Here is a 16,234-nt window from a genome sequence, read left to right as displayed (position 1 = left end):
TAACCGAAGAAAAGAAACATGTTAAAGTCATGTAAATGCATTTTTATGGAACTAATTGCATTGTTCTATCAAATGACAACTGTTATCCATATGCATGTCATAGATATCGGCTTAAACGTCAAATGTTTAGGCGAGCGTATAAATTCGTAAATTCATTTCGATACCCTACATATGGGGTGATTGTTTTTCAAATGTTTCGGATGTTTGGAACTCAGAATTTCTTCAGAGATGAAAAATTCAGCTATAATTAAATTAGCTGACTTTAAGTCGCTATCTTAATGTAAGTGCACGCTGTACTCGCATAGAACCGTGTTATAAGTAAATAATTTTCGAAAAAATCAAAAAAATTTATTAGACATAATTAATTTTTTTTTTTACTTTTTAAAGACAATTTTGTAGTTTGCAGGAAAAAATTGGATTTCAAAATTTAAAGAATGTCTTTAATGCCATACGAAGTTCAAGATGGGTGCATTTGAAGTAAAATTTGCAAATTTAAAGAAATAATGAACTATTTTGTAAGAAGTGCGAATTTAGTACGTCTTTATGCTTCATTTGTGTAGAATTTGTTTTCGTTTTTTAGTTCATTTTTAAACGTAAGCAAAAAATTATTAGAGTAAAGGAAACTTTCTCAAATGCAATATTTCCATGAAATAAAATAAAGTTAAATTAGCTTTAGTGAAATAGAGAGTTCACTTTTTCTGAGTGTAGATAATTTGGCAATAGGACATTTTTTTCAAAATTTTAGTTCTTTAGGAAATTTTGTTAAAATTTTATTTCTATAAAATATTTTTTCAAAAATTGATTTTTATAGAAAATATTGTCAAAATTTTATTTTTACATGATTTTTTTCACAACTTTATCTTTATAGAAAATTTTTTCAAAATTTTACTCGTAGAGAAAATTTTCTCAAAATTTTATTTCTGTAGAAAATTTTCTCAAAATTTTATTTCTCATGTCCCTAAAATACGAATGCAAATTTTGCTTATCATAGAATACGCATTTCTCTAATATAAAGTTGTTTTCCTTGTCCATAAGTCGATAAACTTTTCAATGAAGTCATATTGTCATTATAATCAAGTGATTTGACTTAAAAATGTGTATCGTAACATGAAAGCATTTTTTTGGAGTAAGGTCAACTTTACTTTAATAATTCAGAAAAATTATTTAAAATTAATGAAATTATCTTTAAATTAGTTGTCTTTTTGAATCTTGACTACAAAGTAAAAAATCATTCGGAAATAGGACATGTTTTTCAACCCTTTATTTGAGACGTACTTTTTACTTGAAACATAACAGAATTTCTAATGGAAGTCGAGTTTGAATTTGGAAAATAAAGTTGTCGTTAGCTCGTTCTTAAAAGACTTTGATAGCATATGAAGAAAAAAGCTGAAAAACGAAAAATTAAACTTTGCTTCCCAGAAAACAAGTACACAAAATCCAAATTTAAAAGAAAATTGTGTCTTAAAAGTATCCTTACTTGTATTCTCCGCTTCTTTGGCTCGGAATCAATATCAAAATTGTTAAAGTAAAGACAAAATCGTTGAAACCAGGCATGCTTTTTTTTCAGTGTAACAAATTTTTTCAATAACATTTTTTGGGTATTTTTATACCCTCCCCCATAGGATGGGGGGTATATTAACTTTTTCATTCCGTTTGTAACACATCGAAATATTGCTCTAAGACCCCATTAAGTATATATATTCTGGGTCGTGGTGAAATTCGGAGTCGATCTAAGCATGTTCGTCCGTCCGTCTGTTGAAATCTCGCTAACTTCCGAACGCTACAAGCTATGGACTTGAAACTTGGCACAAGTAGTTGTTATTGATGTAGGTCGGATGGTATTGAAAATGGGCCATATCGGACTTTTACGTATATCCCCCATATAAACCGATCCCCAGATTTGGCTTGCGGAGCCTCTAAGAGAAGCAAATTTCATCCGATCCGGCTGACAATTGGTACATGGTATAAGTATATGGTCTCTAACAACCACGCCAAATTTGTCCATATCGGTCCATAATTATATATAGCCCCCATATAAAGCGATCCCCAGATTTGACCTCCGGAGCCTCTTGCAGGAACAAAATTCATCCGACCCAGTTGAAATTTGGTACGTGGTGTTATTATATGGTCTCTAACAACCACGCAAAACTTGGTGCACATCGGTCCATAATTATATATAGCTCCCATATAAACCGTTCCCCAGATTTGATCTCCGGAGCCTATTGGAGGAGCAAAATTCATCCGATCCGGTTGAAATTTGGAACGTGGTGTTAGTATATGGCCTATAACAATCATGCCAAAATTGGTCCATATCGGTCCATAATTATATATAACCTCCATATAAACCGTTCCCCAGATTTGATCTCCAGAGCCTCTTGGAGAAGCAAAATTCATCCGATCCTGTTGAAATTTGGAACGTGGTGTTAGTATATGGCCTATAACAACCATGCCAAAATTGGTCCATATCGGTATATAGATATATATAGCCTATCCCCAACTACACAAAAATTGGTCCATATCGGTTCATAATCATGGTTGCCACTCTAGCCAAAAAAAATCTACCAAAATTTTATTACTATAGAAAATTTTGTCAAAATTTTATTCCCATAGAAAATTTTGTCAAAATTTTATTTCTATAGGAAATTTTGTCAAAATTTTTGTTCTATAGAATATTTTGTCAAAATTTTATTTCTATAGAAAATTTTGGCAAAATTTTATTTCTATAGAAAATTTTGGCAAAATTTTATTTCTATAAATTTTTTTTTTAGAATTTTATTTCTATAGAAAATTTTGTCAACATTTTATTTCTATAGAAAAGTTTGTCCAAATTTTATTTTGTCAAAATTTTATTTCTATAGAAATGTTTGTCAAAATTTTATTTCTATAAAAAATTTTGTCAAACTTAATTATATACGTATTTAATCGGCCTTTTTATACCCTTCGCCACTACTGTGGTACAGGGTATAATAAGTTTGTGCATTTGTGTGTAACACCAAGAAGGAGTAATCATAGACCAACCTTTTAGTATACAGTTCGGCTTAGAATTAAATTCTGAGTCGATTTAACGATGTCCGTCTGTCTGTCTGTCTATCTGCCCAGCAAAAACTCTCATTACCCGGTAATCTTGTAGGTAAGCCTATTTAAAAATTAATAACCACTTATTAATTGGCATCGCTTCGGATTACATTAACATACGCATGTCCTAGGAGGGAAGTACTTCTTCCCAGGCATACTTTCGGCCATAAAATAAGTAGTGCATTTAAAGCATATAATCACCTAATATGTAATGACTTATTCGTAGATACACCAAAACTTGCAAAATAGCCACTTATTGTCTCAGGCAACCAAATCTCGAAAATATTGATTTCTATCGCCGATTACAATGGATCAAAATATGGCGAGTGGTGCTGTAATAGGAGAACTACTTGAATAGAAACGAATATTGTATAAATAAACAAAAATTCTAATAAATAATCTAAATAAGATTACACTCAAATTAATTTCACACTTAAAATAGAAATAAATGTAGGTTGTTTAAGGTAGTTGGATTCGTGAATTACGATACAATATATCCAATGGCCAATTCACATAAGGTTCGAAATCTACTAAAAGTGGATTTTAAGTCTCTTTTTTTATAAGGCAAATGACATTTGAAATTTAGTTTAAACGCATTTTGGAAGTGTAATGTGAATGAGGTATAAGAAAGCATTTATTTAAAGCATAATATGATAATGTCATTAAACACAATTATTATGAAATATTTGTGATAAAAAATTCCTAACGGAAAAATCTTCAGAATTACCGTTACATTACATATTCTTTTTGATTTTTTATGTAAGTGCTCGATTATGTGAATAATTATATTATATATAATAATTATATTATATATAATAATATAATAATATTAACTACAACTGCCTAAAAATTTGAGAATAACAATTCGAAAATTACCGAGAAGTATTTATTTTTGTCATTACAAGTTAGTCATTATAACTCGCCGCAATGTAATGCAACGTGTAATGACAGCTTTACTCCTGGTAATGTCAATTGTAATGAGATGTGGTTACCTAGTTTTTGCTGGGTGTCCGTCTGTCTTTCTGTCTGTTGGTGTATTTTTGTGTGCAAAGTACAGCTCGCAGTTTTAGTCCGATTGTATGGACGTTTGCAATTTAGAAGACGGTGTTAGGAAGTTTTAAGATACCTTGCCATCGGCAAGTGTTACCGCAACCCAAGTAATTCGATTGTGGATGACAGTCTTCAGTAGAAGTTTCAACGCAATCCATGGTGGAGGATACATAAGCTTCTGCCTGGCCGAACTTACGGCCGTATATACTTGTTTGTACATATTTTTTTTTCAAAATTTTATTTCTATAGAAGCTTTTGATAAAATTTTATTTCTATAGGAAATTTTGTCAATTTTTTTTTTCTATAGAAAATTTATCAAAATTTGGTTTCTGTAAGAAATTTTGTCAAAATTTTATTTCTATTGCAAATGTGTGAAGTAGCTTTTAGTTGAAGAGAAATATTTTGCAAAATCTACCAACATCAAGAATTCTTCCAAACAGTAAAAAAAATCTAACATTTTTGGAAGAATTCTACCAACTGTGACCTAAATCCAATTACAATGTCTTATTAAAGAGGTCTATATTGTCTAAATTTAAGTTTAAATATCTAGGCATTAATAAAATACAGTCGAAGCTCGGTTTTACGAACGATATATTGTCAGGCCCATTCCTTATTTAGAAAAATTCGTTAATTCGAATTGGAATATTAAAAGTTAACTTTTATTAAAAATCGTAGTTTTTATTGTCATATGAGAAAAAAATGCATAAGCATTTGGCAAAATTAAAGTACTACAGAGGCACTTAAAACTATTAATAAATAATCCTTAAAACTGATGAATTTGTCGCGTGAGGCCTATACATTACCCATGTCAATATTCGCTTTGATGTGTGCTCTAACTTCTTATGCTATAGTCACACTGGGCAAATATTTGACAGAAATTAAAAATGAATCCTTCGCCACAGCCATACCAGCTAAATTCATTAGCTGATGTTGGTATACACCATCATAGTAGGATTATTTTCCAAAAAACGGTATTCAGATGATTGGAAAATGGTTGTGGAAACATTTTTGACACTCATTTTGGTCAAATATTAATTTAGGCCCGGTGGGGCTTCTGGATTATAAATAAGTAAATGAAATGAAATATTTGCCTAGTGTGACCATAGCCCTAGACGAATTACATAATTTGTTTCTAGTCCCCGATTTAAAGCTGGACAAGGCATAGATAGTGTTCGTAGTAACATCTTCCTAACGCGTCCTATATACACCAGTATTCAGGTCATGTCCATTTGATGGGATCTAAATATCTTGGAAATGCCGTACTTTGTGAACATTCCCGAAGGACTTAAACCATTCTCCCAACCATCAAATATTGCTGATTTTTTGTTGTAATTGTCTTAAGATTAAAACCGTTTTCGTTAAATCGAACGTAACCGTTCGTTATTTGCTAGGAATTTTGACGTTCGTTAAATTGGATTTTCGATAAATAGGATATTCGTTAAACAGAGCATCGACTGTACTGTTATTACTCCGAATTTTATTACATCGCAATAATATTATTGAAATGAAACTTTTAATGGATCGGCAAAAAAAATATTCAGCCTATCGTTTGTCGTCGTGATTGTGTTTACAAACATGCAAACCCATTGTAGGGTAATCTCAATACTGACCCATCTGAATTTAACACTTTTGTTTTGGTATTTGTAGGATTACATTTTCCGTGTTATGTGCATGCCCCTTGGCGGTGTTGTTTTAAAACATTTAAATGCGGTGTAAAAAGTTTTTTTTTTTAGCATGTCTTTATATAAAAAAAAAACAACGAAAAAATGCAACATTAACTACAAGTGTAGTAAACAAAACAAAACAACCACGACCGCAAACCCTCAATGATGATGACCTACCCATCTGTTGACGGAGGGACGGACATAGTCTACACATTATTGCCTTCGGCATCTGAAGAACATTAAAACGATTACACTTTACTACTCAATCTTACAACTATTGTCGCCTATTTTGTTGCTGTTGTTGTTGTTGTTGTTTTTGTTTATTGTTGTCTTTAGCTTACCGCATGTATTTTCAAACTTCAGTGATTTTTGACATGTTGTTAGCTGTCAGTTAAAATTCAGTCCGTCCAATTTTTATTTTCTTAAAAATCTACCATCCGTCTCATTTAGTTTTATTTTCTTCCTCCCTACCAAAACCAAGTTTGTATGGCTGTGTGTGTGTGTGTGTGCTTGACTTGCGGTTTTTTGTTTTTATTTTTTGTTCTCATTTATTTTTAATTCCCGTGAAGTAAAATTATACCAGCATAGCACTTTAGCATATCATGTTGGAAATGCCATCCACATCCACCCTCCCTACAAAAATGATGACATAGCCGTTTTTGTATTAAGTTCTCAAATAGTTCTTGCCTTTCATTTATATTTTTCCCTGTAGGGGGCGCCGTTTTGAGTGCCATGTGTGTGTTTTACGTCATCTTCTCGTTCTCCTACACCTCTTTAGGGGTTAATCATATGATTCGTTAATGGCTATTGATTATTTGCCAGGAGTTTTGTATATGCCCGGCTAGCTCAGTCGGTAGAGCATGAGACTCTTAATCTCAGGGTCGTGGGTTCGAGCCCCACGTTGGGCGCAGGATTTTTTTCTCAATTATTTTTTTATGTATTGTTATACCCTACTCCACACTGTGGAACAGGATATTATAAGTTAGTGCATATATTTGCAACACCCAGAAGGAGACAAGATATATGGTGTCTTTGGCAATATTGCTCAGGGTCGGCCTCTGAGTCGATCTAGCCATATCCGGCTGTCTGTGAACACATTTTTGTGGCCAAAGTCTCGGTCGCAATGTGTTTTGGGTAAGAATAGAACCCCATTGATTTTGGAAGAAATCGGTTCAGTTTTAGATATAGCTCCCATATATATCTTTCGCCCCATATTTACAAATATGGCTCCAGAAGCCAGAATTTAAGCCTGATTTGCTTTAAATTTTGCACAAATGGTGCAATTTATTGTGTCGTGCCGAATTTGGCGGAAATTAGTTCAGATTTAGATATAGCTCCCATATATAACTTTCGCCCGATATACACTTAACAGGTTGGCTGATAAGTCCCCGGTCTGACACATAGATGTCGTCGCTAGTATTAAATGCATATTTTTTTATATAGTACCAACCTTCAAATGATTCGTGTCAAAATTTGACGTCTGTAAGTCAATTAGTTTGTGAGATAGAGCGTCTTTTGGGAAGCAACTTTTGTTATTGTGAAAAAAAAAATGGAAAAAAGGAATTTCGCGTTTTGATAAAATACTGTTTTCTGAAGGGAAAAATACGGTGGAAGCAAAAACTTGGCTTGATAACGACGGATTTGATATGGCATCGAAAATGTGGATCTACAAAGTGGTGCAGGGCAGGGATGGAAAATACAATTTTTAAGAAAGTACAAAAAAGGTATTTTTTTGAGCGTAAAAGTACTTTTCACCAAAATCAACAAAAATTCCATTGGAAGATTATTGACAAGAGCTCCCTTAGACTGAATTTTAAAGAAAATAAAATTTTGTTGAGTTGACCCCAATTTTAAATATTTTTTTGTTTTAGTTTTATACCCGCCTACAAAAACTACCGTAGCATTGTAATCACGGTCGCTACTGTTGGTAGAATTGTACTGTTTGGTAGATTGTACTGTTTGGTGACAAAATTTTCTATCGAAATAAAATTTTTACAAAATTTTCTATAGAAATAAAATTTTGACAAAATTTTCTGTAGAACTAAATTTTGACTAAATTTTTTCGTGACTGTAATGGTTTGCATTATTTTCTTCTTCTTATATAAAGGGTGATTTGTTAAGAGCGTGATAACTTTTTAAAAAAAAAAAACGCATAAAATTTGCAAAATCTCATCGGTTCTTTATTTGAAACGTTAGATTGGTCCATGACATTTACTTTTTGAAGATAATTTCATTTAAATGTTGACCGCGGCTGCGTCTTAGGTGGTCCATTCGGAAAGTCCAATTTTGGGCAACTTTTTCGAGCATTTCGGCCGGAATAGCCCGAATTTCTTCGGAAATGTTGTCTTCCAAAGCTGGAATAGTTGCTGGCTTATTTCTGTAGACTTTAGACTTGACGTAGCCCCACAAAAAATAGTCTAAAGGCGTCAAATCGCATGATCTTGGTGGCCAACTTACCGGTCCATTTCTTGAGATGAATTGTTCTCCGAAGTTTTCCCTCAAAATGGCCATAGAATCGCGAGCTGTGTGGCATGTAGCGCCATCTTGTTGAAACCACATGTCAACCAAGTTCAGTTCTTCCATTTTTGGCAACAAAAAGTTTGTTAGCATCGAACGATAGCGATCGCCATTCACCGTAACGTTGCGTCCAACAGCATCTTTGAAAAAATACGGTCCAATGATTCCACCAGCGTACAAACCACACCAAACAGTGCATTTTTCGGGATGCATGGGCAGTTCTTGAACGGCTTCTGGTTGCTCTTCACTCCAAATGCGGCAATTTTGCTTATTTACGTAGCCATTCAACCAGAAATGAGCCTCATCGCTGAACAAAATTTGTCGATAAAAAAGCGGATTTTCTGCCAACTTTTCTAGGGCCCATTCACTGAAAATTCGACGTTGTGGCTCGTTAGTAAGTCTATTCATGATGAAATGTCAAAGCATACTGAGCATCTTTCTCTTTGACACCATGTCTGAAATCCCACGTGATCTGTCAAATACTAATGCATGAAAATCCTAACCTCAAAAGAATCACCCTTTAGAAAGTGTCCGTGCGTAATATAGAATCACATGTTTTTTTCTACTAAAACATTCTTCAAACTCAAGAAATATTGTTCTATGGCGTTTACAAAATCGAGATTTTGTTCCCGCATGAACTTGTCTGTTATGTCAAATTTTATAAGAGACTATTAGCAAATAAGTTTGTTAAAGTCTTTCTCAAACTATTAAAATATTTTGTCAAAACTATTGTACCATAAATCTGATATCGGCTTAAAAGTGTCTACACAAAAGGTACTAAATCATTCGCGGGGGTACTACGGTACTGACCAGGGTGAAAAAGTATTGAAAATAGTACTATAGTACTGCATTTTCCATCCCTGGTGCAGGGTATAATATAGTCAATTTGTTACTATAATAATTAATAATTAATAAATAATTATTTTGTTTTTAGTTTAAAGATATTTATTGTTAATATTGTGTAAATTTTGAATCCTAAAATTTCCATTATCTAAATTTTACCAAATTTTAGTTAATTATATTTAATATGCATGTTGATTATACTCTTCCGATTCAAGTGCATACACCGAAAGAAAAAATAATTTTCTCCGAAATTTTTCTTATTATTATGGAGGAATTTTTAAAGCAATGGTTGCCTCTAGTCGTTTTATAAACTCCACCATACACCGTAAAAAGAACGAAAATTTTCATTAAAAGAAATTTGTCATTGTTCTACAACCAAAGAAACTTTTCATTAAAGGAACGAAATATTACGTTATTTTAACGATTTTTTTTCATAATTGTATGCACAAATTTCGTACTTTTATGAAATAGGTTCGCACTTTTTATGAAAAATGTTCGTACGTTTTTTTGTTAGAAAAAAAAACATTGTCCAAAGGACAATGCCTCACTTTTATTCATATGATAGAAAAATATGGTTTTCATATGTTCGGGTGTAAACAAAATGTGTTACGAAAAAGAGATTTCTCCTTTCAGTGTACACTCTATGTTGGAAGGTATTTAAAATTGGACCAGCCTGAACTTATTAACACCTTTCTTTCATTTTACATGGCTGTTATTTCTGTACAATTGTAAATGATTGTTGTCATAGAAAAAATACATTAAATATAACGTATTGTACTTTACAATAAAAAAAAAAACAAACCGCTATAAACAATCAATAAGCTTTAGTAGAACTTTGCCACCATGTGAATTATGTGGGTGTTGTTGTTCTATTGAAAAATTAACGTTCGTCTAATACCAGCAAAAAATATCATAAATTTATGATTTTATGCTAATATTTATTTAATATATGCAAATTTTTTTATCGCACTTTTAAATGTAAACAGGCGGAATATTGTCTCTGGAGTATGGATAATAACGATGTAGAGGGATTGAGTATGACTATGATACTAAATCACAATTAAATTTGAATTGGGTGAGACCAAAAAATAAAGTGGTCTACAAGCTGCTGCCTCATCCAGCGTAATATTCAGAATCTACCACGTTCGAATTTTTTCCCCCAAGAATCCGGCCAAGATCTCGGGATAGTACCAACCACCCATGGTTTGTTTGTATAGGGTGCAACTAACTACAGGTTGCTATAATTTCTAAACCACATGTCCAACAGTTGACAGACCAAAAATTGATCTGAAATGTAAAGGGCAGATTATTCCGAGAAGGGATGCGATTTGAACCAAAGCCATAGAAGCCCCAAAACGGGCAAGAGCTCACTGATGCACAAAACAAGTTAGACTGGTTAGAGTCAAGGAGTTGCTTCGCTTACACTAAAGAGGTCCTTTACCGAATTTGGGTAAGTCATTCCAAATGATCGGGTTTACTTGCCAAAGAGGTGAGCTGAAAGTGACCATCAGGATTCAATTGCCGACGATGCTAGTGGTGTTAGCCGTTCCTCACTCATATTCATCCAACGTAGAGTAAAAACAAATGCCGAATATTATCGGAAAAATATTGTATATTGTATTGTATATTGGGCACACAAAGATTTCGGCCGCAAACCATGGACATACAATTCTTTAACATTTTCGAACAAGACCATCGCACGATTACCACTAGAGCCTAAAATAAACTACAAAAATTTGGAGAAAATTTTAACAAAAACCTACGAAACAAAAACAAATATTAGTTTGCAAAATTTTATTTTATTACTATAGAAAAATTTGTCACAATTTTATTACTACAAACAATTTTGTCAAAATTTTATTTCTATAGGAAATGTTGAAAAAACTTTTTCTATTGAATTTTGTCAAAATTTTATTTCTACAAAAATTTTGGTCAAAATTTTATTTCTATAGAAAATTTTGTCAAAATTTTATTTCTACAAAAAATTTAGTCAAAATGTTATTTCTATAGGAAATGTTGCCAAAACTTTTTTGTCAAAATTTTATTTCTATAACATAGAAAATTTTGTCAAAATTTTATTTCTGTAGAAAATTTTGTCAAAATTTTATTTCTAAAACAATTTTTGTCAAAATTTTATTTCTGTAGAAAGTTTTGTCAAAAAAAATTTTTTTTTATAGAAAGTTTTGTCAAAATGTTATTTCTATAAAATATTTTGTAACAATTTTATATCTGTAGGAAGTTTGGTTAACATTTTTTTCTATAGAAAGTTTTGTGAACATTTTGCCAAAATTTTATTTCTATAGAAAATTTTGTCAAAATTTTATTTCTAGAGAATATTTTGTCAAAATTTTATTTCTATAGAGAATGTTGTCAAAATTTTATTTCCATGAAAAATTTTGTCAAAATTTTATTTCCAGGGAAAATTTTGTCAAAAATTTATTTCTATAGAACATTTTTTTTTTAAATTTTATTTCTATAGAAAATTTTGTCAAAATTTTATTTCCATGGAAAATTTTGTCATAATTTTATTTCCATGGAAAATTTTGTCAAAATTTTATTTCCATGGAAAATTTTGTCAAAAGTTTATTTCTATAGAAAGTTTCGTCAAAATTTTATTTCTGTAGAAAATTTTGTCAAAATTCTATTTCTATAGAAAATTTTGTCAAAATACTATTTCTATAGAAAATTTGGTCAAAATTTTATTTCTATAGAAAATTTTGTCAAAATTTGATTTCTATAGAAAATTTTGACAACATTTTATTTCTATAGAAAATTTTGTCAAAATTTTATTTCTATAGAAAATTGTGTTAAAATTTTATTTCTATAGAAAATTTTGTTAAAATTCTATTTCTATAGAAAAATTTTGTCAAAATTTTATTTCTGTAGAAAGTTTTGTCAAAATTTTATTTCTCTAGAAAAATTTGTCAAAATTTTATTTCTTTATTGTCAAAATTCTTTTTGACAAAAATTTATTTCTTTAGAAAATTTTTCCAAAATTCTATTTCTATAAAATATTTTCTAACAATTTTATATCTGTAGGAAGTTTGGTTAACATTTCTATAGAAAATTTTGTCAAAATTTTATTTCTAGAGAATATTTTGCCAAAATTTTATTTCTATAGAAAATTTTGTTAAAATTTTATTTCCATGGAAAATTTTTATCAAAATTTTATTTCCATAGAAAATTTTGTCAAAATTTTATTTCTATAGAAAATTTTATGAAAAAATTTTACTTCTATAGAAAATTTTGTCAAAATTTTATTTCTATAGAAAATTTTGTTAAAATTTTATTTCTATAGAAAATTTGGTAAAATTCTATTTCTATAGAAAATTTTATCAACATTTTATTTCCATAGAAAATTTCGTCAAAATTTTATTTCTATAGAAAATTTTGTCAAAATTTTATTTCTATAGAACATTTTGTCAAAATTTTATTTCTATAGAATTTTTTGTCAAAATTCTATTTCTATAAAATATTTTGTAACAATTTTATATCTGTAGGAAGTTTGGTTAACATTTTGTCAAAATTTATTTCTATAGAACATTTTTTTTTTAAATTTTATTTCTATAGAAAATTTTGTCAAAATTTTATTTCCATGGAAAATTTTGTCAAAATTTTATTTCCATGGAAAATTTTGTCAAAATTTTATTTCCATGGAAAATTTTGTCAAAAGTTTATTTCTATAGAAAGTTTCGTCAAAATTTTATTTCTGTAGAAAATTTTGTCAAAATTCTATTTCTATAGAAAATTTTGTCAAAATTTTATTTCTCTAGAAAAATTTGTCAAAATTTTATTTCTGTAGAAAATTTTGTCAAAATTTTATTTCTGTAGAAAATTTTGTCAAAATTTTATTTCTATAGAAATTTTGTCAACATTTTATTTCTATAGAAAATTTTGTCAAAATTTTATTTCTATAGAAAATTTTGTCAAAATTTTATTTCTATAGAAAATTTCGTTAAAATTTTATTTCCATGGAAAATTTTGTCAAAATTTTATTTCCATAGAAAATTTTAAGAAAAATTTTATTTCTATAGAAAATTTTATGAAAAATTTTATTTCTATAAAAAATGTTGTAAAAATATTTTTCTGTAGAAAAAGTGAAGGCCCTCATAAATAATTCTACCAATCTATCAAACAGTAAATAATCTACCATTTGTGGTAGAATTCTACCTACTGTGGCAACCGTGTTTTCAATGCTTTACGCCTGGGACAAAAGTAGGGATTGAAGGCTTTAATTTATGTCAAGTGTAGCCAAATCTAAACTAACTCTAAAATTTTTATATTATTTCCGTCTTGATTTTGAACAATAAAATCTCAGCAATGGAAAATAATATAGTGCTTTAGTTAGTTGCATATCATCCACCCTGTATATAAATACAGAAGATGCAATATTAGCGTATGCCAATTCGGCATTCTTTGTATTTTATTTAGACTCATGGTGTATCTGCGTTTCCAACAGACTATAACTCAATGTTATTGTTTGTCTACATCCAGTGCATAATTTCGTTAAGATTTCTGATTGATTTTCACTCCATTCATCACGTCAATTATGTTGTGATTATTGAATAAAATTTCGAAAGATATCTAATAAACAAATAAAGATTAAAACTTCATTTTAAGTCATCTCTAAGCCCCTTATAAAAATAACAACTATTTGCTTAAAATTTTATTTTCACCGTCATTAATTTTAACTCTTTCGTTGAACCTGTCACCGCTTTTACTACAATATTTTATAACGTTTATAACCTCAATGTTTAAAGTAGCAAAATTAACACACAAACAAAAAACTTTCTTAATTGTTTTATCTTCTTTGATAAATCAGCTAAAAATTGACTTAAAGCAACCCAACAAAATTAAAACAAAAGAAAAAGAAACCAAAAAATAAATAGACAAAAAAAACAATACAATTGTTTAACATTTGGCCACCGTTGGCCCATAAAAATATGAAAAATTAAAAATTTATACCATCCGTAATAGTATGATAAACTTTAACTCCTTAACAAAATAAAAACATTGGCCTAATGTCACCAACATAACGATCTGTCACGCTGTGTTGGTGGTAGTACCTGTCAAAAGTCATTTGTCATTTTTAATGACAGCTATGACATCTCAGAAACAGTATCTTAAAACGACAATTTCCGCTACATTTATTCGCCCAAGGGGCATCTTTAAGTACCTCAGAGAGTTGACAAAAACAAGCTTCTTTCTTTCGCATCTTTGTAGCCCATTTTCTTTCTTTTGTGTTCAGTTTGATCTTCTTTGTAAAATTGTCACACAAACTTCGATGGGAGAAAATATTTGCCACAATAGAGGGAAACTGTTTACACCTTTTTCCCTTGAGTTTTTTTTCATCTAAAACTATAAAGCAACACGCTAGAATAAATTACATTAAGATTAAGTGTAGATAAATGGAGCGCTTTTTCATAAAAAAGGCGAATAAATTGTAGCATAGATGGCGGCGATGTTGTTGAGATTTATGAGGACGTTCCTTGACATTCATTAAGAAGGTTTTTTTGTATTTTTTACTGAAAAATTACATATTAATATGATTGAGTTGGGTTAAACGCATACAATGAAATATATAATAAGGGATTATTATCAGAATCAAAAAATCGACCTTTCGATATTTTTCAAACTTGGAAAAGTCTACTTTTTTAGTTTTGTTTAAGCATTTTATACTTTAATAAAATTGTGAAATTAGTTTTTTCGACTTTTTAAAACTTTGAAATCCGACTTTTTCTGAAATTCTCTTCTAAACATATAGAGAAGGAATATCACCTCAAACATGTTTAAAAAGCGAAATGTTATTTTTGGACGGATATTTTTTCAAATATTTTTGTAACAAAAAGGTTGTTTTCTCGGCAAACTTCCGAAATCAGATACATAATTTTCGACAAAATAACATGGTTGCGACAACCATCCATGTTCACCGTCCTAAAATTGCAGTTTTCTCTTGAAACATGTTTGGGGTGATCATATTCAGGGTAAATTTTTGATAAAAAACTATATGTTTGCTACAAGAATGTTCCACATTTTTCGTGAAAAAATAACATGTCTGAGGTGATTCCTTTCTTCCTTCTCCGTGTGTAGCAAGCAATATATTATCCATAATTTTCAGTCACGGTATTAAATCCGTATCATAAAGTTTACATATCGTAACGAAACTACTGAGACATACTTAGCAAATTTTGTATATTGAATTTATTATTGAACGGTTTTAAATTTGGTAGCACCGAAACTATTGCATCCTCAATCAGGGGTTCAAATTAAGAAGCTGCGAAGTGAAGTAGCTAACAATTTACAAATTTTTGGAACATGTGTGCACTGATATTGTCATAACAGGTTGGCTGATAAGTCCCCGGCCTAACAAAGAAAAAACACATTTTTTGTCAAAATTCGTTTTTATTATTCAACATAGTTCCCTTCAAGAGCGATCCAACGATTATAACGACCTTCCAATTTTTTTGATACCATTTTGGTAGTACTCCTTCGGGTTTGCCTCAAAATAGGCCTCAGTTTCGGCGATCACCTCTTCATTGCAGCCAAATTTTTTCCCTGCGAGCATCCTTTTGAGGTCTGAGAACAAGAAAAAGTCGCTGGGGGTCAGATCTGGAGAATACGGTGGGTGGGGAAGCAATTCGAAGCCCAATTCATGAATTTTTGCCATCGTTCTCAATGACTTGTGGCACGGTGCGTTGTCTTGGTGGAACAACACTTTCTTCTTCATATGGGGCCGTTTTGCCGCGATTTCGACCTTCAAACGCTCCAACAACGCCATAAAATAGTCACTGTTTTCCCTTCAGATAATCGATAAAAATTATTCCATGCGCATCCCAAAAAACAGAGGCCATTACTTTGCCAGCGGACTTTTGAGTCTTTCCACGCTTCGGAGACGGTTCACCGGTCGCTGTCCACTCAGCCGACTGTCGATTGGACTCAGGAGTGTAGTGATGGAGCCATGTTTCATCCATTGTCACATATCGACAGAAAAACTCGGGAGTATTACGAGTTAACAGCTGCAAACACCGCTCAGAATCATCAACACGTTGTTGTTTTTGGTCGCGCGGCACCCATTTTGCACAGAG

At 30.9% G+C, this 16,234-nt stretch overlaps 1 protein-coding gene and 1 non-coding gene across 5 annotated transcripts in view; both read left to right on the top strand.

The window, feature by feature from the left end:
* The window catches only part of mwh (multiple wing hairs), a 446,956-nt gene that overhangs the window by 410,402 nt on the left and 20,320 nt on the right, over nucleotides 1-16,234 (top strand). The window lies entirely within an intron of this gene.
* On the top strand, nucleotides 6,625-6,697 carry TRNAK-CUU (transfer RNA lysine (anticodon CUU)). Its single transcript has one exon. It is a non-coding gene; the product is annotated as a tRNA-Lys (tRNA).

The sequence above is a fragment of the Haematobia irritans genome, chromosome 5, assembly GCF_050003625.1.
Source record: "Haematobia irritans isolate KBUSLIRL chromosome 5, ASM5000362v1, whole genome shotgun sequence".
In the NCBI taxonomy this organism is placed as follows: Eukaryota; Metazoa; Arthropoda; class Insecta; order Diptera; family Muscidae; genus Haematobia; species Haematobia irritans.
The sequence above is the reverse complement of the archived record's forward strand: the minus strand, read 5'-3'. Positions and strand labels throughout refer to the sequence as shown.